At 42.8% G+C, this 24,413-nt stretch overlaps 1 protein-coding gene and 1 long non-coding RNA gene across 5 annotated transcripts in view; one reads left to right on the top strand and one right to left on the bottom strand.

Annotated features, from left to right (window-relative positions):
- LOC122550755 (spermatogenesis-associated protein 13-like) overlaps nt 1-24,413 on the top strand; it is a 243,508-nt gene that overhangs the window by 73,536 nt on the left and 145,559 nt on the right. The gene's annotated exons all lie outside the window — the stretch shown is intronic.
- LOC148149805 (uncharacterized) overlaps nt 14,290-24,413 on the bottom strand; it is a 34,866-nt gene continuing 24,742 nt past the window's right edge. The window contains exon 3 of the long non-coding RNA XR_015757446.1: nt 14,290-14,371. This is a non-coding gene — a long non-coding RNA (uncharacterized LOC148149805). The remainder of the gene's footprint in view (nt 14,372-24,413) is intronic.

The raw sequence follows: 24,413 nt of genomic DNA, 5'->3' as shown, positions 1-24,413 counted from the left end.
TGGTGGTATGTACATGGACTACGACACCTGGATTCCTACTACTTCCAACCACTTGAGTGACTCTCAAGAGAACCAATAAGATGCAGTGTTACTGATTCCTTGATGTCTTTCTTGACACTCCAACAAGTTAGTTAATGAAAGCATTCTCTATGTGAAATCCATTGGCAGCATTAATGGTGTAGGTAAAAATAATGACTGCAGATGCTGGAAACCAGATTTTGGATTAGCACAGCAGTTCAGGCAGCATCCGAGGAACAGCAAAATTGACGTTTCGGGCAAAAGCTCTTAATCAGGAATAAAGGCAGAGAGCCTGAAGCGTGGAGAGATAAGCTAGAGGAGGGTGGGGGTGGAGTACAATAGGTGAGAGGTCAGGGAGGATGGTGGTGTGGATAGGTGGGAAAGATGATAGGCAGGTAGGACAAGTCATGGGGACAGTGCTGAGCTGGAAGTTTGGAACTAGAGTGAGGTGGGGTAAGGGGAAATGAGGAAACTGTTGAAGTTCACATTGATGCCCTGGGGTTGAAGTGTTCTGAGGCGGAAGATGAGGCGTTCTTCCTCCAGGCGTCTGGTGGTGAGGGAGCGGCGGTGAGGGAGGCCCAGGACCTCCATGTCCTCGGCGGAGGGGGAGTTGAAATGTTGAGCCACAGGGTGGTGTGGTTGATTGGTGCAGATGTCCCGAAGATGTTCCCTAAAGCGCTCTGCTAGGAGGCGTCCAGTCTTGCCAATGTAGAGGAGACTGCATCGGGAGCAATGGATGCTTGGATGTGGAAGGCTCCTTTAGGGCCTTGGATGGAGGTGAGGGAGGAGGTGTGGGCGCAGGTTTTGCAGTTCCTGCGGTGGCAGGGGAAGGTGCCAGGATGGGAGGGTGGGTTGTAGGGAGGCGTGGACCTGACCAGGTAGTCACGGAGGGAACGGTCTTTGCGGAAGGCGGAAAGGGGGGGGGAGGGAAATATATCCCTGGTGGTGGGGTCTATTTGGAGGTGGTGGAAATGTCGGTGGATGATTTTGGTTTATGCGAAGGTTGGTAGGGTGGAAGGTGAGCACCAGGGGCGTTCTGTCCTTGTTAGGGTTGGAGGGGTGGGGTCTGAGGGCGGAGGTGCGGGATGTGGACGAGATGTGTTGGATTGTATCTTTAACCACGTGGGAAGGGAAATTGTGGTCTCTAAAGAAGGACGCCATCTGGTGTGGTCTGTGGTGGAACTGGCCCTCCTGGGAGCAGATACGGCGGAGGAATTGGGAATACGGGATGGCATTTTTGCAAGAGGTAGGGTGGGAAGAGGTGTAATCCAGGTAGCTGTGGGAGTCGGTGGGTTTGTAAAAAAAAAAAAATGTCAGTGTCAAGTCGGTCATCATTAATGGAGATGGAGAGGTCCAGGAAGGGGAGGGAGGTGTCAGAGATGGTCCAGGTAAATTTAAGGTCAGGGTGGAATGTGTTGGTGAAGTTGATGAATTGCTCAACCTCCTCACGGGAGCATGAGGTGGCACCAATGCAGTCATCAATGTAGCGGAGGAAGAGGTGGGGAGTGGTGCCGGTGTAATTACGGAAGATCGACTGTTCTATGTAGCCAACAAAGAGACAGGCATAGCTGGGGCCCTTACGTATGCCCATGGCTACCCCTTTGGTCTGGAGGAAGTGGGAGGATTCGAAGGAGAAATTAAGGGTGAGGACCAGTTCGGCCAAACAAATGAGTGTCGGTGGAAGGGGAAGGGGACGTCGGGGGAGGAAAAAACGGAGGGCTTGGAGGCCCTGGTCATGGCGGATGGAGGTGTAGAGGGATTGGCTATCCATGATGAAGATGAGGCATTGGGGGCAGGGGAAACGGAAGTCTTGGAGGAGGTAGAGGGCGTGGGTGGTGTCTCAAACGTATGTGGGAGTTCCTGGAAGAAAAGGTCCTAGCCATTGCTGCAATGTCTCACTTAAACCTAGTGGGAAACAGCGAACTGATATTAAGTGAAAAGTATAAGTTACGTTTAAATTTGTTCATTTTGTCTATTGACTATGCCTTTAAGTTATGGCAGACAACAGTAAATGACTTTAGATGAAAATTTCAGAGTTCTGTTTATTTATCTTGCTTGACTGGCTGTATAGTTTAATTGGGCAGTGGATGTGCTAGGTTAGTGGATTGTTCCAGGTTGGCATCTGTAAAGTGTTGAATGTGGATATAATGTAGTCATAACTTCCTGTATACTGAGTGGGAGATGTTGATTTATTGAGGTTGCTTTTCCCCTTGCAAGGGGAATGAGAGTGACCTTTAGAACAAAGTGATTAATTGTTGTTTCAGTCTGTATAAAACTATTTTGTGACTCAGCCTTCAAAGTGAAGTTACTGTCCGAAATGAGTGACATATGTTGTGGTGGCTTTGTAGCAAGTAAGCAAGTGAGGAGAGTTAAAAATGATCTTCATTTGAAATAGGACATTTTGCATAGTTGACTAGACAACTTCTGTGTCTGCTAATTCACCAAGTAGTATTGCATTTGTGAGAACATTATAAACGCTGGATCTCGCTAGTAAATATAAAACTTTTGGAGTTGTTCACTGTTATAATTGAGGAAATGTAGCAGCCGCTGAAAATGTGTTGCTGGAACAGCGCAGCAGGTCAGGCAGCATCCAGGGAACAGGAGAATCGACGTTTTGGGCATAAGCCCTTCTTCAGGGAGGGCTTATGCCCGAAACGTCGATTCTCCTGTTCCCTGGATGCTGCCTGACCTGCTGCGCTGTTCCAGCAACACATCTTCAGCTCTGATCTCCAGCATCTGCAGACCTCACTTTCTCCTCGGAAATGTAGCAGCTGATTTGCACATAAAAGTCTCTCCGAAATGGTGATGAGCAAATGATCAGATTTGATCTCATGATTTCGAGGGATAAAGTTTGCCCAAAATGCTGGACGTAGCTCCCTAGTTTTTTCAAACAGCCATGAGAAATTTTGCATTCACTGAGAAGGCAGTTGGGAATTTTGCAGTCTTTTTATTCTAAGATTGTCTAAGTACAAATGAAACATTCCCTGCGCTGGAATGGTAACCTTTTGTTTTCATTCTGTTGTCCATTCAGAATGATATGGTTCGAAACCATTGCTATACAATGGCGAATGGATTGTTAGGCTAATTTACGAATTGACTGGTCTCAGCAAATTTCTCATTTGTTGAGTTTTGTGTTCAGTGACAGTCAGTCTAGGAATGTATACAGTTTAAGTTTTGGCTTAAACCATAAACAATGGTGTGAATTTTACAGATCGTTTTCATCCTGTTGTGTCCATTCAGAGGAGGGTTTTAATGATCCATGGTTTTAATCAATTATGATCAGATGCATAAAAGAGTAACTCATAAGTCACTTAACCCATAGTGCTCATTTTAGCTCAAGGTAAATTGTCCACATCGCATGTTCTTTTGTATTTTTAAAAATGTCCATTGTCATGGCATATGTTCATGGACAATGCATAATTTACCTTATGACATGGGCATAGAAGGGCGAAATATCTGAAATTTCTCATTTTTGAATGCTTTAAGTGATTCCCACAAACAAATATATGAATATTAAAGTCACAACAATTTGTTTGATACATAACTCCATGAAGTCAAAATATCTGCTCAGGTCTTTTACCTGCACTCAATTTGTTCATTGAGAACTGTTAATGAGGTATTGGTTGCCTCAATTTCTCTGCCCCTCCTCCATAACCATAACCTTAAAAAAAGCTTTTCTCTTTTAATTCATCACACTCACTACAGGTAGTGGGTGGCTGTGGGTACCTGCCTGGACCCAATTTATGCCTGTCTCTTTGTACAGTAGTGGAACATTCCTTGTTCCAGTCTTTTTTTGGCCCCAACCCAAAACTCCTTTCTCTGATACATCGATGATATCACTGGTATTGCTTCCCCCTCTCCTCCAGAATTGGCAAGGTTTATTGATTTTTTTTCACTTTGTTTCCATCCTGTCCTCACTTTCACCTGGTCTGTCTCGTGACTCCTCCCTTCTTTTCCTCAACATCTGTTTGTTTCTATTTCGAGGGAAAGACTGGTCACGAGTATCCACTATAAACCCACTGACCCCCACTGTTACCTGGGCTATACATCCTCGTGTCCTGTTTCCTGCAAAGACTATATTCCATTCTCCCAATTCCTCCATCTTCGCATATGTTCCAATGAGGCTGACTTCATCAAGGGAGCCTCTGAAATGTCCACCTTCATCCTGAACAGAGAATACCACAGCACTGGTATTGATGGGGCCCCCTCAATTGGAATCAATCCATGTTCCACACTTCTGCCCCCTCACAACAGCAATAGGGTTCCCCTTGACCTTGCCTTCCATCCCACCTGTGTCCACATCCAGAAAATCATTAACTGCCATTTCCACCACCACCAGACACATGTTGCCTTCCTTGGGAACTGATGCCTCTGGGATACCCTAGTCTACTCTTCCTTCACACTCAACACCCTCTCCACCTCCAATCACCAGTCCCATGTCACCTTTCCCCAGTAATTGCTAAAAGTGTAACACTTACCACCTCCCTCTTGAGTATCCAAGAGTCCAAACATACCTTCCAGCTGAAGCAGCGCTTGACCTGCACTTCACTCAATTTAGTCTACTGCATTCGCTGATCACCATGGGGCCGTCTCTACATTGGGGAAACTAAGCATTGAGTGGGTGACCACTTTGCAGAACACCTATGTTCTGCCTGCAAAAATGACCGAGCTTCCAGTTACCTGCCACCGTAACACACCACCCTGTACCTTGGCCAATATCTTTGTTCAGGCACTTCCCGTTTACGCCCGTGACACCAACCACGCCCTCCATCTCTTTAGTAACTTCCAGTTTCCAGGCCCCCAACGCTTTATCTTCACTATGGACGTACAGTCCTTATATACCTCACATCGATGGCCTTCAGGCCTTCAGCTGCTTCCTCTCCAACAGACCATTCAGTTCTCCTCTGCCCTGGACTACACCGCCTCTTACCTCGTATCCTGCGAGAACTCTATCCCCTGCAAGATCTCTATCCCGTTCTCCCAATTCTTCCACCTCAGCAGCATCTGCTCGGTGGAGGAGATATTCCACTCCCAAGCATCCCAGGTGTCCACTTATTTTGAACAATGTGCTCATTGAACAACAGATAGTCTTTCACCGCCTCCGTTTCTGTTCCACTGCTCTCCTATTTTCTCCCCCCCATGCAATAAAGACAGAGATCCTCTTGTGCTCATCGACCACCCCACCAGTCTCCACATCCAATCCAACATCCTTACAAACACTTGCACCAACTCCAACTAGACCTCACCACCAAGAACATCTTCCCCTCCCCATCCCCCTCTGCCTTCTGCAATGACCGTTCCCATCGACAGTCCTTGGTTTGCGCCACTCTCCTTACCATCCCCTGAACCTCCAGATACCATCCCCTGCAATCGAAAAAGATGCACCACCCTCCTCACCTCCTATCCAGGACTCCAAACAGTCTTTCCAGGTGAGATAGAGGGTCACCTGCCTCTTTTCCAACCTAGTTTACCGTGTCAGGTGCTCCCGATGTGGTCTTTTCAATGTTGGGGAGATTTACGGAACAGTTTGTCGAGCATCTCAGCCAGGGGCTGAGGGGCTGATCTCAGTCACCACCAGTTTTAATTCCCCTTCCCACTCCCTTTCTGACATGACCATCCTTCGCCTCCTCCATTACCGCAATAAACCAAACTGCACATTGGAGGAACACCACTGCTTACAGCCCGGAGGACTCAACATTTTGACTTCTCCAGTTTCATTTCACCTCCCTTTCCTTCCCTTCCCCTGACTTCCTCCCAGCCCTCCCCCTCATGGTATTGGTAGACTCCCAAACCATGCTTCAGCATGAACCTTTCCTTTAAGAAAGATGAATTTATAGAAATAGGATTAAATTTACACTTGGCAAAACTGTACAGTGACATTGTTGAGCAATTAAAAATTGAAATATTCAACACTAAACAAACAGGGGCAATGTTCTGTGGGTTACGTTTTGCATATTGCTTTCAGTTTGAGCAAGGAACCCCAGGAGTAATCGATTGCCGTTGGAGGTATAATGCAGAGTCATAACAACATAACTAGGATCTGGAGTAGGCCATCTGGTCTTTTGAGCCTGCTCCGCCATTTAATAAGGTCATGGCTTAGCTCCACTTACCTGCCCACTCACTGTCTCCCTTAATTCCTTTATTGTTTAAAAAAAAAGCCTTTCTTAGCTTTAAAAAACATTTACTGAAGTAGCATCAGCTACTTCACTGGGCAGGGAATTCTGTCGGTTTACAACCCTCTGGGCCAAGAAGTTCCTTCTCAATTCAGTCCTCTCATCCCTTCTAGTGTCAGTTTATCTTTTCTTAAGTAAGGAGACCAAAACTGCATGCAGTACTCTAGCTGTGATCTCGCCTCTAACATTATGCCCCTATTTCAAGACTCCCCCACCAATGACAACATCAACCCTGTCAAGACACAGAATCTTTCATGTTTTAAAAAGAACACCTCTCATTCTTCTGAACTTTAATGAATAAAGAATCAAAATTTTACAGTACAGAAGGAGACCATTTGGCCTGTGGTGTCTTAAGGGCTACTGCAAGAGCTAGTCCTGTTCTCCAGCCCCATTTCTGTAGCCCTCTAAATTAATCACTTCCAAATATATTCTTGCTCTCGCTCTCGCTCTCTGGCAATGCTAATTCTAACAATTCCAAAGTGATGTAACATCTTCATCGATGAAACAAAACAGACTAGAAAATCTAAAACCTCTTAACATTCATCAAGTTAAAGGAGACTGTTTAAAATCTTATCAGGAATGCAGTTGATCTAGGGAACTATGTCTGAATTTACAAAATGTTTCTGTAGATTAAAACTACAAATTTCTCAATGTATCTGTGATTCATTTCTGTAGGTTTTTGGTCACTAAATGTTGCCATTTCATTCTTTTACTTTGATAAAATTAAATACCAGTTGTTTAAATGTTAAAACAAGACAAGCATGCCCAATATTTTATTTTGCTTTTCATGTGTGTAATATACTTGTCCTGAGTGTTTGTTTGCACTGATAAGATTAAATGCCAGTAATTTTCATGATTTGTAGTGAGTAAATTAACAAAGCAAACATTTTTTGTTTTTACTGGCACTCAATAAACAGGCAAAAGTATGCACCTCAACCACTAGAAGTTTATTATTACAATGTCTGAGTAGTCAGTTGACTGTGCAAATGAGGACAGTCTGTCTGCTAAGTTTTTTTTATTTGAGTTGAAAAATGTGTTGCTAGAAAAGCGCAGCAGGTCAGGCAGCATCCAAGGAGCAGGAGAATAGACGTTTCGGGCATAAGCCCTTCTTCAGGAATGAGGAGGGTATGCCAAGCAGGTTAAGATAAAAGGTAGGGAGGAGGGACTTGGGGGAGGGGCGTTGGGAATGCGATAGGTGGAAGGAGGTTAAGGTGAGGGTGATAGGCCGGAGGAGGGGTGGGGGCGGAGAGGTCAGGAAGAAGATTGCAGGTCAAGAAGTCGGTGCTGAGTCCGAGAGTTGGGACTGAGATAAGTGGGGGGGGAGGGGAAATGAGAGAGCTGGAGAAATCTGCATTCATCCCTTGTGGTTGGAGGGTTCCTAGGCGGAAGATGAGGTGCTCTTCCTCCGGGCGTCGTGTTGCCATAGTCTGGCGATGGAGGAGGCCAAGGACCTGCATGTCCTTGGCGGAGTGGGAGGGGGAGTTAGTGTTCAGCCACGGGGCGGTTGGGTTGGTTGGTGCGGGTGCCCCAGGGGTGTTCTCTGAAACGTTCCACAAGTAGGCAGTCTGTCTCCCCAATGTAGAGGAGGCCAGATCGGGTGCAGCGGATGCAGTAAATGGTGTGTGGAGATGCAGGTGAATTTGTGGCGGACATGGAAGGATCCCTTGGGGCCTTTGCGGGAAGTGAGGGGGGAGGTGTGGGTGCAAGTTTTGCGTTTCTTGCAGTTGCAGGGGAAGGTGCCGGGAGTGGAGGTTGGGTTGGTGGGAGGTGTGGACCTGATGAGGTAGTTGTGGAGGGAGTGGTCTTTTCGGAATGCTGATAGGGGAGGGGAGCAAAATATATCCTTGGTGGTGGGGTCCGTTTTTGGAGGTGGCGGAAATGACGAAGAATGATACAATGTATTTGGAGGTTGGTGGGGTAGTAGGTGAGGACCAGTGGGGTTCTGTCCTGGTGGCGATTGGAGGGGCAGGGTTCAAGGGCAGAGGAGCGGGAAGTGGAGGAGATGCGGTGGAGAGCATCGTCGACCACGTCTGAGGGGAAATTGCGGTCTTTGAAGAAGGAGGCCATCTGGGTTGCTCGGTATTGGAATTGGTCCTCCTGGGAGCAGATGCGGCGGAGGCGAAGAAATTGGGAATATGGGATGGCGTTTTTACAGGGGGCAGGGTGGGAGGAGGTGTAATCTAGGTAGCTGTGGGAGTCGGTCGGTTTATAGTAAATATCCGTGTTGAGTTGGTTGCCCGAGATAGAAATGGAGAGGTCTAGGAAGGGGAGGGAGGAGTCTGAGACGGTCCAGGTAGATCTGAGGTCAGGGTGGAAGGTGTTAGTAAAGTGGATGAACTGCTCAACCTCGTGGGAGCACGAAGTCGCGCCGATACAGTCATCGATGTAGCGGAGGAAAAGGTGGGGGGTGGTGCCAGCTGCCTAGGAACCCTCCAACCGCAAGGGATGAATGCAGGTTTCTCCAGCTTTCTCGTTTCCCCTCCCCCCACCTTATCTCAGTCCCAACTCTCGGACTCAGCACCGACTTCTTGACCTGCAATCTTCTTCCCGACCTCTCCGGCCTATCACCCCCTCTCCGGCCTATCACCCTCACCTTAACCTCCTTCCACCTATCACATTCCCAACGCCCCTCCCCCAAGTCCCTCCTCCCTACCTTTTATCTTAGCCTGCTTGGCACGCCCTCCTCATCCCTGAAGAAGGGCTTATGCCCGAAACGTTGATTCTCGTGCTCCTTGGATGCTGCATGACCTGTTGCGCTTTTCCAGCAACACATTTTTCAGCTCTGACCTCCAGCATCTGCAGTCCTCACTTTCTCCTAAGTTTTATTTGAGGCAAAGTTGTATTATTCAAGTCATTTATGATGTAAATAAAGTATGCATGTAGTCCCCCCTCCCCATCCCCACGCGTTGTTATTACTTGGTGTGTTTTTTTTCATTGATTATGTGGACGACCTCAATTATTTGGAATATTTGATCAATCAACACACTACTGGTACCATAAATACTGGTTAATTAAAAAGTTGCTGGACTTCGTTAATACAGTCTTTTATTTACATACAAGTAACACAATATGGGGGGGGGGGGGGGAAGTTGGAGCATGAAGGAAACTGGTCAACTTAGTAGGATCTCCATTAAGTCAACAGCCTAATCTGTTTATCTGTTCTTGATAAGTCAACCCCTTTATCCCAACAATCAAGCAAATGAATTTTTTTTGAACTGTCTGCAACGTCAGCATATATGCCAGTATTGGGACCAAAACTCTGTCCACCATTCCAGATGTAGCCTCACCAACAGGAATGTACAGTTGTAACAAGCGTTTTCTATTTTTGAACCCTGACCTCTTAGCAATAAAGGGCTAAAATTCCATTTGCATTCTTAATTAGGTGCTGCATTTGAATGTTAGTCTTGTTTCATACACAAGACCATCCAAATCCCTCTGGGCTTTAGTTTTGTTAAATTTTTCATTTAAATGTCTCTATTTTGATTCTTCCTACCAAAAATACATGACTGTACTCTTTTTGCTATATTGGGGAAAACCTTAGCTGATGGTAGTTCAATCATAACCTGGCTGACATCTCTGTCTCAGGCTCACTGCAGTGCTTCAGCGAAGCTTGCCTCAGGCTGGAAGAATAGCATCTCATTTTCCACACTGGCACTCTGCAACCTTCTGGTGTCGATATCCAGTTCAATGTTTTTAGGGCCAGAGCACCTTCTCTCATCTCCTTAACCCAGCCACACAAACTAGGCTGTGTCACTGTATGGATTGCTGCCACATACAATCCACTATCAACTACTAACAAGCCCCAATAGCAGCTATTCATTCTCCGAGGCGGACCTTTATCCATTCCTTTTATTACCCAACTATTTTTCTCTCTATCTCGGTTCCCTCTCCACCTATTGTTTACTATTTTTCTTAAATTTCCTCTACCCACCCCATCTTTAGCACTCATACCAACCTCGTCCAAGCTTGAATAAATTCTGAAGAAGTGTTACTGGATCTGAAGTGTTAACTTTGCTTTTTCTTCACAGATCTGAGTTTTTCCAGCAATTTGCTTTTGATTGACTTCCAGCATCCGCAGTTCTTTGTTCAAGTGCTGAACACAAAAGATTTGTAATCGAACTATGCACTGACTCATTGATCTTGCACAAGGAAGACCATCTGGTGTCCTGACAGATGGTATACATGATGTAATCAGTAATTGAGTTTTGCTAGTTCTGTGACCAAAATTTTGTACCGCGGTACTAATATCAAGATGGTACAGTGAGTACAGATGGTACATTTCGCTATAAGCCTATACCCCATACTTGAGGACCTGTGACAATAAAATCAAAATCGACAAATCTCTCAGAAACTGCAGCAGACTGTTCAAGAAACATTTGCAGAATTGATTCTGAAAGAAGAATGGAACACTACTTCTGAGTTAGTGAGCTAAAGTTGCAGCTCTTGCTGCAAGGCTCTGGATCTGCCACATCTGCAGTACGGTAAGCAGTTTCAGTTCCCTTAATTAAGGAAAGGTATGATTTCATTGGTGTCCGATCAGAATAAGGTTCACTAGGATGATTCCTGGTATGGAGGGATTGTCTTCCTAATATTATCTTTGTTTATAAACCACTCACTAGAGTTCAGAAGAATGAGCGATGATCTCATTGAAACAAGTAGGGTGGTTAAGGTGCTCAATAAGGGAAATGCTCAGAGGATATTTCTCGTGGTAGAGTCTAGGACCAACGGACATTATCTCAGAATAAAGAAGTGCCAATTTATGACTGATATGAAAAGGAATTTCTTCTTCGGGTTGTCAAGTCTTTGGAACTCCTTGCCCCATATAGCTAAGGGACAGAGTCCTTGTGTATATTTACATCTGAGATTCTTGTTCCGTTGGGGAATTGTGCTGTGGGGAAAGGCAGGAAAGTAGACGTGAGCGATGTCAGATCAGTCATGATCCTATTGAATGGCAGAGGAGACTATTCCTTATGGTCTTGTTGAGATAAGAATGAAAACTCAAAGGCTGAATAACTAGCTCAGGATCTATAAAATTGAGAATACCATCTTAGAGGTGGAAGTTTTGAGGGGAAAGTTCAGTTCACAAAGATGAAGGATTGGAAGGAAGCAGGACAAACTCTTTCATATATCGGATAGAAAGATTTCTGGTTTTCCAAAAAAAAATGGAGCTCCTCCCACAAGAACAGATCAGCAGGAGCAGCTGTAGAGCCAATCGCTTGAGTTGAAAGCAATGCTGACGAAAATGATGGAGTTGCAAAGACAGGTGGAGGTCGTCGCAATTGCAACAAGACAGTCATTCAGAAATTAGTGCTAGCAATGATACGCTAGTGAAATAATTCGAGCGGGATCAGGGAAGTCAAGCAGCAAATTGAAATAATCCAAGCTTCAAAGGAACCAAAAAAATCAATTTGAGAAACTGGATTATTATTAGAGCAGGTTATTAAGGAGAAAATGTACTAGCTGAACAGCGGTTAAAGTTTCCATGGAATTATAACCAGTGTGTTTAACGAAAAAAAAAGCTTCAAAATGAGCTCTTAAGGACCAAAATAGTATACGCCAATTAGATTTTAATCAATTCAAAACTGTGTGAGGAATTCTATCAGGCAGTGACTAATCAGGAACAGAACTTGGTTGTGGTACTTCAACATAGGCAATTATTATTATAATATCATTGCTGGACATGTTATATTAATGACAATTTCCGATCAGAACTTCTGCCCTTTTGTTTCTCTCCTAGTTTTTTATGAATGCAGATATTGATGACTTTTCATAGAATCCCTACAGTGTGGAAACAGGATATTTGGCCCAGCAAGTCCACACTGATCCTTAGAGTATCCCAACCAGACCCATTCCCCTACCCGATTTACTGTACAATTTTTCTCATGACTAATGTGTTTAACCTGAACACTGGGCAATTTACCTTATTCCCACATCTTTGGACTGTGGGAGGAAACCCATGCAGACACTGGGAGAATATGCAAACTCCACAGACAGTCACCTGAGGTTGGAATCGAACCTGGGTCCCTGACGCTGAGAGGCAGCAGTGCTAGCTACTGTGCTGCCCTACATTTCTTCACCATTAGATAGTTATTTCTTTTAGATGTGCCATTATTACTGCATTTTGCCTTGTATGCATCATCTTTCTTGTCATTCAATTTCTTTTGGCTTCCACTCGTCACAGTCCTTCCATTTTGTTCTCCTCATTTCCCCTTGTCTTTCCCTGCTAGTGTACTCTCCAACTTTTAGTGACAGGTCATTGACTTGAACTTTGAATCTTGTTTACTCTCCTTAAGTGGCTCCCAAACATGCTAGGTGTTTTTAGCTTTTGTTATTTCACATAATCCTATGAAAACTAACAGAATACTGAGTGGAATTGAATGCAAAAGTAGGAATGTTATGATATGGTTATACAGGGCACCAGTGAGACTACATCAGAGTATGTGTGCTGTATTGTCACCTTTTATTAGAAGGATCTAAGTGAGTAGGAAGCAGTGCAGAAAAGCTTTACCAGATTAATGCCTGTAATGAATGGATTGTCAGTTAAGGTAACATCAGATAGGTTAGGTTTTTCATTTTTTAAAAGAGTAAGAGGCAACTTGGACTCGAGGCCTGAGACTACAGGTGTGCTGCAAGGATCAATGCTGGATCTACTGCTTTTCATCATTTCTGTAAATGATTTGGATGTGAATATAGGTGGTATGGCTTGCAGATGACATCAGAATTGGTGGGATATGGACAGTGAAGAGGATTGCTTCCAAAGTACAATGGGCTCTTGATCAAATGGGCCAATGGGCTGAGGACTGGCAGATGGAGTTTAATTTAGATAAATGTGTGGTCCTGCATTTTGGAAAGGCAAATTCGGGCAGGGTTTTTATGCTTAATGGCCTGGGGAGTATTGCCAAGCAAAGGGACCCAGGGGTGCAGGTGCATAGTTCCTTGAAAGTAAAATTGGAGGTGAAACAGGGTTTTAAGGTGTTGAGTGTGTTGAAGGGCTCCGGCCTGAAACGTCGACTTTCCTGCTCCTTGGATGCTGCCTGACCTGCTGTGCTTTTCCAGCAGCGCGCACTCAACTCTGTCCTGTTTTAAGGAGGTGTTTGTTATGCTTGCCTTTATTGGTCTGCATTGAGTAGAAGAATTGGAACATCATGCTGTTGCTGTGCAGGATATTGGTTAGGCCACTTGTTGAAAACTGTATTCAGTTTTGGTTTCCCTGGTTTAGGAAAAATGTTCTTAAACTCAAAAGGGTTTGGAAAAGGTCGACAAGGATGTTGCTGGAGTTAGAGGTTTCAAGCTAGAGGGACATGTTGAAGAGACTGGAGCTTTTTTCCCTGGAGAGTTGGAGGCTGAGGGATGACTTTATAGAGGTTTATAAAATCACGAGGGGCATAGAAACTGTAAAAGCATAGGTTTTGTCTTAGGTGGTGAAATCAAGACTAGAAGGCATAGGATAGGTTTAAAATGAGGGGGAAAAGATGTAAGGAGAATCTGAGCGGTAATTTCCCACACAGGGTGATGTGTGTATGAGATGACCTACCATAGGAAGTGGTGGAGGCTGGTACGATAACAACAGTTAAAAGTCATCTGGATGGGTAACATTAATAGGAAAGGTTTAGAGGGATATTGGCCAAATGCTACTAAATGGGACTAGATCAGTTTGGGATATCTAGTCGGTTTGGTTGAATTGGACCGAAGGGTCTGTTTCCGTGCATTATGACCCTAAACGTACAGGATTATTAGGGAACTTGACAGGTGAAGTGTGGAAGAGTCATCTCTTGTGGGAGAGTCTAGAACAAGAGGGCATAATCCCCGAATAAGGGGTCAATCTTTTAAGGGAGATGAGTTTTATTTTTTGCTCATGGGCCAGCATTTATTGCCAATCCCTAATTGCAGTTAAAAGTCAACCACAGAGTTGCATGTAGGTCAGACTAGGCAAAGATGGCAGTTTACTCTCAAAGGATATTAGTGAACCAGATGGGTTTTTTGAACTGTCAGCAAGGTCATATTTAGACTCTTAATTTTAGATTTTTAGTGAATTCAAATTCTGCTATCTACCATGGCAAGATTCATACCCAAGTCTCCAGTTACCTGGGTCTCGGGATGAATATCCCAGCGATAATACTGTTCAGTCGTCACCTCCCCAAAAATGGTTGCAGGCATGTTGTGATGAGGACACAACGAATCTGCAATGGGATATAAATAGATTGTGAGTGAGTAAAATATTGGCGAATGGAGTTTAACGTTGTAAAGTGCGAGTTTGTGCATTTTCATAGTTAGAATCAAACGGTAGAGTTTTTTTTAAAGAGACTCCAACCAAGTGCAACACAGAGGGAATCTTTTGTGCGTAAAAGCTAACATGCAGGTGTAACAATTATTTAAGAAAGCAATTTTGCCTTTATTGCAGTGGAATTAGTCTAGTTACAACTGTACAAAGTGTTGATGAGGCTACACCAGGAGCACACTCTTGGTCCCTGTATTTAAGGAAGAATGTACTTGCACTGAAACATTTCAAGAGATTCATGAAGCTGATTTCTTGCACGAAGAGGCTGATTTATCAAGAATGGTGCAATAGGTCAAGTCTGTCTTCTAAACTCTAATGAATAATGAGGGGTGATCTTATTAAAACGTAGAAAGTTCAGAGAAGGCTTTACTGTTGAGGAAGCTGACCCCACTAGTGGGGGAATCTCGAATCTGGGCCATAGTTATCGAATAAGACGGCACTAATTTAAAACTGAGCCGTAAAGAGATTTCTTTGAGGATAGTAAATGCCTGAAATTCTGTGTCCCAGAGAACTGTGGAGGCTAGATCATTGAAAATGTTTAAATAGGAGGTAGGTAGATATTTAAAAATTGATGGCTGAGGATCTGGCGTAAAGGAGGAGTTGAGGCCTGGGCACATCAACCATGATCTTGTTGAATGGTGGGGCAGACCTGAGGCTGAATGGTCTACTACTTTAGGTTTACACTATTTTAATTTGCAGAATTTTGCTTTTGTGTATGTGGTTAATGGATGAGTCTGTTTCAATCACACATGGACTTTTCCGAATGAAACAGATGATAATGCAACAGAATCATAACGGAGTAGCTATGGTTTTCTAGAGGAAAGAAGGAATTTAAAAATAGAGCAATGCTCTTCACTAGAGAACTAATTTTCTTAGTCTGAGAATGAAACATGAAGTTTAGTGCATAAATTTGTGTGTGTAAAGGGGACCCCGACATGTGAAGGTTGTGATTTAATGGGAAAGTGGTAGAGTCAAACCAGTTACGTTGGAGAGAAGACAAAGAATAAATAGGAATCCTGCAAATGAACCTTCCCATTATTTGCTGTCGGATGAATAACCAACTAACTGCAAAATGTACGATCTAAACAGTGATGAAAATGAGCTTTTAATCTCCATCATGATACTTCCCGACTATCATTTTGACAAGCCAGGAAACTATAGACCGGTGAGCCTGACCTCGGTGGTGGGCAAGTTGTTGGAGGGAATCCTGAGGGACAGGATGTACATGTATTTGGAAAGGCAAGGACTGATTCGGGATAGTCAACATGGCTTTGTGCGTGGGAAATAATGTCTCACAAACTTGATTAAGTTTTTTGAAGAAGTAACAAAGAAGATTGATGAGGGCAGAGCAGTAGATGTGATCTATATGGACTTCAGTAAGGCGTTTGACAAGGTTCCCCATGGGAGACTGATTAGCAAGGTTAGATCTCATGGAATGCAGGGAGCCATTTGGATACAGAACTGGCTCAAAGGTAGAAGACAGAGGGTGGTGGTGGAGGGTTGTTTTTCAGACTGGAGGCCTGTGACCAGTGGAGCGCCGCAAGGGTCGTTGCTGGGCCCTCTACTTTTTGTCATTTACATAAATGATTTGGATGCGAGCATTAAAGGTACAGTTAGTAAGTTTGCAGATGCCACCAAAATTGGAGGTGTAGTGGACAGCGAAGAGGGTTACCTCAGATTACAACAAGATCTGGACCAGATGGGCCAATGGGCTGAGAAGTGGCAGATGGAGTTTAATTCAGATAAATGAGAAGTTCTGCATTTTGGGAAAGCAAATCTTAGCAGGAGTTACACACTTAATGGTAAGGTCCTAGGGAGTGTTGCTGAACAAAGAGAGCTTGGAGTGCAGGTTCATAGCTCCTTGAAAGTGGAGTTGCAGGTAGATAGGATAGTGAAGAGGGCGTTTGGTATGCTTTCCTTTATTGGGTACAGGAGTTGGGAGGTCATGTTGCGGCTGTACAGGACGTTGGTTAGGCCACTATTGGAATATTGCGTGCAATTCTAGTCTCCTACCTATTGGAAAGATGTTGTGAAACTTGAAAGGGTTCAGAAAAGATTTACAAGGATGTTGCCAGGGTTGGAGGATTTGAGCTACAGGGAGAGGCTGAATAGTCTGGGGCTGTTTTCTCTGGAGCGTCGGAGGCTGAGGGGTGACCTTAGAGGTTTACAAAATTATGAGGGGGCATGGATAGGATAAATAGACAAAGTCTTTTCCCTAAGGTCAGGGAGTCAGAACTAGAGGGCTTAGGTTTAGAATGAGAGAGGAAAGATATAAAAGGGGCAATTTTTTCACGCAGAGGGTGGTACGTGTATGGAATGAGCTGCCAGAGGAAGTGATGGAGGCTGGTACAATTGCAACATTTAAGAGGCATTTGGATGGATATATGAATAGGAAAGGTTTGGAGTGACATGGGCCGGGTGCTGGCAGGTGGGATGAGATTGGGTTGGGATATCTGGTCGGCATGGACGGGTTGGACCGAAGGGTCTGTTTCCATGCTGTACATCTCTATGACTTTATGATGTGATATACTTATGGTATGGGATTCTTTGAATATCAATAATAATTAATTTCCCTTCGCACACAAGGATCTGTGGTATCTCCAGGTACCTTCTAATTAATGGAAACATGTTCAGATGGAAAGTGTTTGATACATGTCAACAGAATAACTGAAGCATTTCTTTTAAGATAAAGCTGTCATTTCAGTCAAGTTACACAGTAGGGTTTGAGGCTGCACTTTTATTTTGGCAAACCATACATCTGTTTCGGTTCATGGTAATATTTTGATGAAAAGGAAAATGTAGCATGTTCTTTAGATTAGAGAATCTTGGATTCGTTTTGAGAGTTTTAGGAATGCACCAGTACCAATTGTGGTTAACTGTAACTGAACTAACTTACTGCTTTCTCAGTTTCCTCCAGTTGCATGTCATAACTTTTTAAACTATTTAAATTGCAGAGGCTGAAAATGGGATTGTTGCAATCGGTGGGTGAGCAATTGTAGGCATTAAGCCTAGTTACAAAATATCTTTCGAAGAGTGAATAAAATAGATATTTATTTTGTATTACTTTTAAGGGTTGTTATGACCTCAATACAACTACTGTCTTACAATTTAATGAGTGCTTCTAAGTTTCTTCACTGTTGAAATGAAGAAAGCAGCTAAATCGTACACAATCACTCACAACAGTTTGTTAATAATTAAATGTTCTTTTGGGATTGCCTAAAGGATAATTATTGGCGAGGTGACAAGAGGAACACCCCACAGCCCCATTGCACACTTTTTTCTCTTGTAGTGCTGTGGGTTTGTTTATATTCATTTGAGAGAGAAGTAGTGCGCTCTTCAGCTTCTGAAATATGCTAACCCTGTCTAAATGCAGTGTTCATAGATTTATGGAGGGTAAGAAGGCTATTCAGCCCATCATTTATGTGGGCTGTATAACTTTTGAAAACATGAAAAAGGCTATTTGGCTTAATTCTATTTTCCGGCACTTGGTCTGTAATACAAAGGTAATGGCATCTTAAGGGTGGATATCTCTTGTGTCAGACAAACTGACGTTTGAAAGATACAGTCAGCTAGAAACGTCAGTAAAGGGTAAGTGTTTTAACCCATCAGCTCAATTTTCATCAAGATTCTTATTGCAGTCATCTACAATGAAGTCATGATCATGTTTGTAAGTAAGCTTGTATTCTGGAGGAATGAATGTTGATCCACTATAAGAATGCATAAAATCAATGGTGGGAAGGTTGTGTGGTGAGAAGGTTGGTAAGATTACTCCCAGTTTTAGAGTTGACTGGTTGAGTAGTTGTTTGGTTTGCTGTTTGGAAACAAATAGTAATCTAACAATGCTTAGAGAGATGCAGAGGGAAGTTTATTATTCTGCTCATGAATGGTCGAACATGGGACTGTGGCAGGACATTGGAAACCAGAAAGGTATTTTGCAAACTGGGGGCAAACTTTGGCTGGACAATGTAACTGATGGGTCACATGGAACGAGGCATGACTGGGAACCAAGGCCAAGAGAAGAAAAAGAAGTGCAAGCAATGAGCTTGAGTAGAGAACGGCAGCCAAAAATGAAACAAAGGAAACAGCACTTGAACGCTTAACCACGAAAAGTATGAATTATAAAATACCTAAAGCTTCGACTTGACTATAATGAGTGATTTATGTTTATTGAGGCTTTACTCCCCACCTCCCCTACTAATCCAGAATATGGATACAGCATCAGGACAAGGAGTTGGCCGTTTAAGACTTAACTGAGGAGAAATTGGGCGGCACGGTGGCACAGTGGTTAGCACTGCTGCCTCAGCGCCAGAGACCCGGGTTCAATTCCCGCCTCAGGCAACTGACTGTGTGGAGTTGCACGTTCTCCCCGTGTCTGCGTGGGTTTCCTCCGGGTGCTCCGGTTTCCTCCCACCATCCAAAGATGTGCAGGGTCAGGTGAATTGGCCATACTAAATTGCCCGTAATGTTAGGTAAGGGGTAAATGTAGGGGTCTGGGTGGGTTTCGTTTCGGCAGGTCGGTGTGGACTTGTTGGGCCGAAGGGCCTGTTTCCACACTGTAATCTAATCTAAACAGTTCCTGTATTGAAAGCATTGTGCATCTTTGGCATTCTTTATACAGAGGTTTGTGGATTGTCAATTGCTCTTTAGATTTAGAGCTAGGATAGATTTTTGGCTTCTCAGAGAATCGAGGGGTATGAGACGTGGGTGGGAAAGTGAAATTATTTCCTAAAATTAGCCATGATCATATTGAATGGTAAAACAGTCATATATATCCTTGTCGTCTTCTCCACTCCTTACCTGAAGAGTGGTTCCGTAGGTGTCAGGCACCCTCTAGGACTTCTCTTTGAGCCACACTGAAATTGTATACAAGTGAGGGAAGTTAAGAGGTCCTGCAGAAATTGTTACTGTCCGAATAGTATAGTGAACTCATTACCCATGGGAGCAAGGAGAAAGATTGCAAGGAGAACAGTTGTAATGCTGTTGAAGGCACTGGCTTAGGTTGCCTAAGGGCGTCAGTAGGGGAGGATTGAATAGAAATGTGGCAATAGTAGGGGGTCCATACAATAAAGAATGAGAATCCCAAAGGCATGTTGCTGACCTGGTGCTCAGGTAAGAGTTATTTTGGTGACTGCGGAAGAAGTTTGCTTTGGCAGGGTGGGTTGCAGTGGAACAAAATTAAGTTGTAGTGGTCACATTGGCACAAATAACATGAGTAAGAACAGGAGAGGAGTTGCAGGGGTTAGGCTGTAAATTCAAGAGCAGGACTGCTTAGATAAGTTCTGGATTATTAATTAAGTTTGAATTTGGGGGTAGGAGCAGACAAATCGGGAGGAAGGTTGATCAGAGCGCCTTTTTTGTGGGACACTGATCACTAGTTCAATCTAATTCACTGATCGAAAAGAACAAGCTGAAGCAAAGGGATTGACTCATCCATTCTAATGGAAAGCATCAATAAGGAAGTGACTTAACATTTAAATTGATAAATTGTTTGTAGGGAGAGTACTTTTCTGATAGATTTATTTTGTAAAAGGCATAAATGTGAATAAAGCTGGGCAGGAGAACATAGGAAAGAATAATATGAGAGGTGACATTGATAATAAAAGAAGGAATAGAACAGGAATCTGAAAAGATAGTTAAAGTAGAAACCTATTTAAAAATAAATTTTTAGTTGTCCGAAGAACACAAAGTTGGCCATAATTTGTTTATATGGATATGAGACATGGCTATGCAAAAATTAGGACTGAACATTGCAGGATATAACATCTTGAGAAAAGTAGAGAAGTGAAGTGTTGATGAAGAAGCTGTACATTCATCCATCTTGTTTTGAATGCACTGTGTACTTGGATAAAGATAAGGGAAGATTTTTTGTACAGTAACCATACTTGTTATTTTTATCTTTAAATGCTCTGTATCTTTCTATCAATGTGGTTGTCATTCCTATATTGCTACTCGGCATTATTGCTTTCTCCTTTTTCTTTAATTTTCCAAATCTCTTATTCATGTGAATCCTCCCCTGCTTTGTTTAAATGTTATGATCCTGTTAGGGACTGTTAAAGTTTAAAGAAGAAATTGTTTTTGGTGGAGAAGGGGGAGTCAGTGGGTACGCTGCTCGTTGGATGCTGCCTGAACTGCTGTGCTCTTCCAGCACCACTGATCCAGAATCTGGTTTCCAGCATCTGCAGGTCATTGTTTTTACCATGCTGCATTTGAGTTTGAAAACAATTGCAATTTGTAAGGCACCACAGTGGTTTATGTAAAATTCAGGTTCATAGCATTAGAATAATAGATTAAGATGCAATTGGTATTGGTTAACAGGTAGACCAGAATTAGGAATAGACTGATCACCTTTGGGTTGGGAAGCAGAAATCTGTGGAACTTCGTTCCAAGTCTACCTAATATTTTCTCAAACTGCATTTTTTCACTCCTGGCAGTATCTTTTATAAATCTCCCAAGGCTCTGAATGCACCTGCAGGGTCAAACAGCAATTTATTTGTATCTCTGCATATTGCATTTGCTGTTCACAATGCAGTCTGCTGTATGTTGGGGCGACCAATGGAGACGAGGTGACCACTTTGCAAGACAGCACCTCTCAGACTGTAAGTATGACTTTAACGTTCTGGGTTGCTTGCCATTTTAATAAACCTTTTCATGCTCGTGGTTATTTTGTTCTCGTCATTGTAATGGACCAGAACAAATCACTCAAAATACATTAAGGAGATAGCCTAGACCTTAACTTTTATCTATTTAAAGGCAAGTATAAAGCACTGTGCTCCAGATGTGATTTTGATTCATCAAATTACTAGGCTTTTAGCAAAAGACAATTTATTGTTACACCACAGTTAAAATACAAACAAAATTAAAAAAAAACTGGTATAACATAAGCTCTACTGAAATACTTAAAATATTAATTAACTACTACTCCTCAACGGTTTCATTATAACAATATCCCATAAATGCACCTTTTGGCAAAGGCAATTTCAGCAAAACAAGATTTTTCCCTCTTGTGATCTCCTCCAGTCCAGGAGAAATTAAAAACAAAGAATCTAACAACAGCGAGAGAGCTGTATCCAAAAGCTTCAACTCCAAAAACCGCGACTTCATCTGAAAGCAAAACTAAAACCCCAGGTCTATGTGATCCTAACTCTACATACTCTTGTTTCTTTTATCTCATTTAAAAAAGAAACGTTCTGCATTCCATGGAGCAGACACCTTGCCCCCCAGATTGACAACACCCGTCCTCAAGAGAACTAGGAGAGACCAAATCCCTCTTAAAGGCACGTCATTGAATTTGTTGAATTCACGTTTTATGTCCTTGGGATATAAAGTATGAATTCTTCTCTTATTTTCTCCTCCCTCACCTGGTGTCTATATTTTTTTCATATTTTGCTTTCCTCTCCCTGTAATATTTCTCTATCCTTGCCTTCTGTTTCATTTGCTCCTCTCCACTTTTGAACAGCACAAAACCTATCATGTCTTCACCCCTCCAGCTTCAAAGTAGAGTCATTTTGGACTTGAAATGTCAACTGTTTTCCTCTTAAATGCCTCCATTACTGGAATTTTTCCAGGATTTTCTGTTGGCTTCATACTCTTCCATTTGCCTATGACTGTTTAATATTTTAGGTTAAGATGAGTATTAAGTTTCTTTTACAGCCACCAGCATCTTGAGAACTGATATCCACAAGAGTTTTAATGTATATTTTGTTCTTTGTGTATTTTGGGCTCTGGGTGCTGCTAAAGCAATTTGATTTTTATACTAGTTTTTTGCAATTCATTGTAACTGATTTATTGCCGTTTTAAACTAATATCAACTATAGTAAGACTTGAACTCATTTATTGAGTTACGAGTCTAAGGTCCTGAATACTCTTCAGTAAGCCAACAATTGAATATGAGACATTCCTTGGAATCTGAGGCTAAGCAACTGATGAGCTGCAGTGAAGGAGACACTTAAAGGTAAAAGTGGCTACTGAAATTCTGAAATAGAAAGAGAAATTACTGCAGAAATTGGGTAGCTCATCTGAAGAGAGAGAGAGGAAAAAACAGGACTGACTTCAGAACTGACTCAAATATTTGTTTTTCTCTCCATAGATGTCAGACCTGCTGAGTTTCTCCAGCATTTTTCTCATTAAAACCTCACTTTCCTCAATCTTAACTGGGAGTGTTATTCAAACCAGTTAATAAAGTGAAGTGATTAATACTAAACTAATCATTGAAAATACAGAATCAGACAGCCCGGAAGAGGCCAGTTGGTCTATCGAGTCTGTATCGCCAACAATACACACGTGTCCCATTTTCTAGCACTTTGCCCATACCTGAATGTTATGACACTTCAACTGCTGATCCAAGTACTTTTTAAAGGTTATGAAGTTACCCACCTCTCTCTATCTTCCCAGGCCTTGCATTTAAGACCTGACTACCCCCAGGTGAGAAATCTTTTCCCCAAATTCCCTCAAAACATCCTGTCTTTCACCTTAAAAGTGTGCCCTCTTCTCATTGACCTGTCAAATTAAGTGAACAGCTACTGTTTATCCATTGTTTATGCCCCTCATAATCTTTAGGCATTTCTATCATGTCTCCCTTCAACCTTCTCTGTTCCAAAGAAAACAGCCCAAGTTTATCCAGCCTCTCTTTGTAGCTAAAATGCTCTTTCGGGGCAATATCCTAGTGAATATCCTTTGCACCACCTCCAGCGTGATCACATCCATCCTCTGATAATGTGACCAGAATTGCACACAGTACTCTAGCTGTGGTCTAACCAAAGCTCCATAGGTAACTACCTTTTGTAAATGAGAGGCATAAAGGATAGTAAAAACAGCACCCTAAACTGTTATAATTCCTGATATTGTGAATCAACAATATTTGCTTTGTCTCAAAGTTATTGTTTGGCCAGAATATATGCAGCCTACTTGCTTTTCAGAAGAATCACCTGAGGTGAACAGTTAAAAGTATTGGAAAATGTAATTTCGCAAGAAAAGTTAAGAATTTGTTCAGATTTGATGCTGTTTTCTATTTTGTGAGCAAATAAATATTTTTGAGAGAAATGTTTGAGGTTCGAACCTGCACTGTGAATATAGTGTGCAATTCCCAAGCTGCTTTTGTGGCCTTGTTGACCAGGCCCAACCTATTGTGCTAAACCTGAAATGAAGGGTGGTTAGAATGAGAAAGAAGATTGTGATACAAACAAACAAGACTTTCTGAGCACTTAAAGGTGAATGCAGCCTCTATTGTGAGAGTTTGCCTGATGTAGATACTAGGCTGCTTCCTTTTTTTGTACTGAAACATGTGTAAAAGAAACAAACAGACCGTAGGCCTGTGGCCAGTGGACAAGGATCGGTGCTGGGTCCACTACTTTTCATCACTTACATAAATGATTTGGATGTGAGCATAAGAGGTATAGTTAGTAAGTTTGCTGATGACACCAAAATTGGAGGTGTAGGAGACAGCGAAGAAGGTCACGTCAGATGACAACGGTCATATCAGATGAGCCAATGGGCTGAGGAGTTTATTTCGGATAAATGCGAGGTGCTGCGTTTTGGGAAAGCAAATCTTAGCAGGACTAATGGTAAGGTCCCATGGAGTGTTGCTTAACGAAGAGACCTTGGAATGCAGGTTCATAGCTCCTTGAAAGTGGAGTCGCAGGTAGATAGAATAGTGAAGAAGGCGTTTGGTATACTTTCCTTTATTGGTCAGAGTATTGAGTACAGGAGTTGGGAGGTCATGTTGTAGCTATAAGGACATTGATTAGGCCACTGTTGGAATATTGTGTGCAATTCTGGTCTCCTTCCTAGCGGAAAGATGTTGTGAAACTTGAAAGGGTTCAGAAAAGATTTACAAGGATGTTGCCAGGGTTGGAGGATCTGAGCTATAGGGAGAGGTTAAGAGTAGGGCTGTTTTCCTTGGAGTGTCTGAGACAGCGGGTGGCCTTATACAGGTTTATAAAATCATG

The sequence above is a fragment of the Chiloscyllium plagiosum genome, unplaced genomic scaffold (genome assembly GCF_037043375.1).
Source record: "Chiloscyllium plagiosum isolate Xiang-an unplaced genomic scaffold, Cpla_swu_hap1 HiC_scaffold_6, whole genome shotgun sequence".
In the NCBI taxonomy this organism is placed as follows: Eukaryota; Metazoa; Chordata; class Chondrichthyes; order Orectolobiformes; family Hemiscylliidae; genus Chiloscyllium; species Chiloscyllium plagiosum.
The sequence above is the reverse complement of the archived record's forward strand: the minus strand, read 5'-3'. Positions and strand labels throughout refer to the sequence as shown.